This window comes from Microcebus murinus, unplaced genomic scaffold (assembly GCF_040939455.1).
Source record: "Microcebus murinus isolate Inina unplaced genomic scaffold, M.murinus_Inina_mat1.0 scaf023_hap2_Mmur4.0, whole genome shotgun sequence".
NCBI lineage: Eukaryota > Metazoa > Chordata > Mammalia > Primates > Cheirogaleidae > Microcebus > Microcebus murinus.
Genome location: NW_027438969.1, coordinates 276,282 through 276,784, shown reverse-complemented (window position 1 = coordinate 276,784; position 503 = coordinate 276,282). Strand labels below are relative to the sequence as shown.

Below are 503 nucleotides of genomic sequence, written 5' to 3'. Positions count from 1 at the left end.
GTCCACGGCCACACCACCCCGAACGCGCCCGATCCCGTCTGGTCTCGGAAGCTAAGCAGGGTCGGGCCTGGTTAGAACTTGGATGGGAGACCGCCCGGGAATACCGGGTGCCGTAGGCTTCTTCTTTTTTTTTTTTGCCTCTGGTTCTGTAGCGTTTCTGGGAGTGCGGGGGCGGCCCAGGGTGGGGGTGACCCCCACCCTCAGCGCCCGCCGCGGTGCCTGGCGCCCCAGCCCGCACCGTGGGGCCTCCTCTTGTCCCGAGCCGTGACACCGCCGCCACGCGGCAGCATGCGTGGCTTCTGGACAGTCAGGTCTCAGACCTAAGGTCTGCTCTGTGGGAGCCGACACGCTGGAGGAAACCTTGAGAGTCTGAGAGGGGAGGGAGTTCCAGAAGAAGGCCAGGATGTCATTTTGAGGGAGTATGTGACCAGAACTCCTCCCGTTGCTTTTGGGGTTCTATGAGCTACACGTAGGAATCTTTGGTGGTGGCACCTGATGTTCGG

General features: G+C 62.2%; 1 pseudogene; it reads left to right on the top strand.

Moving 5' to 3' along the window:
• On the top strand, positions 1 to 119 carry LOC142867891 (uncharacterized; annotated as a pseudogene).
• Positions 120 to 503: the final 384 nt, after the last annotated feature.